Source organism: Ochotona princeps, unplaced genomic scaffold (genome assembly GCF_030435755.1).
Source record: "Ochotona princeps isolate mOchPri1 unplaced genomic scaffold, mOchPri1.hap1 HAP1_SCAFFOLD_142, whole genome shotgun sequence".
NCBI classification, from domain to species: Eukaryota; Metazoa; Chordata; class Mammalia; order Lagomorpha; family Ochotonidae; genus Ochotona; species Ochotona princeps.
Genome location: NW_026701045.1, coordinates 52,501 through 52,811, shown reverse-complemented (window position 1 = coordinate 52,811; position 311 = coordinate 52,501).

Below are 311 nucleotides of genomic sequence, written 5' to 3'. Positions count from 1 at the left end.
GCTGGCTTCCAAGTAAATCAAATACATGCTTTAAGTGTTTGTTTTCTCTCACCTGACTCAGCACAATCGCACTCAGGGTTGCGGTGTAGCGACCAAATGTTGCCACCTGGTTGCCCAATTACTGCACCCTTAGGAATATTTAGTGGATTTCAACAACCTGGTGTTGAATGCCTTCTTTTTTTTCTCTCTCTCTCTCCACTCCACTGAAGGCAAAATAAGATTTCCACCACCACCACCACCACCACCACCACCACCCCAACAGTGTGGAACATTGAAGTGGGCAGAAAACTAGTTACATTTTCCTTTAATGT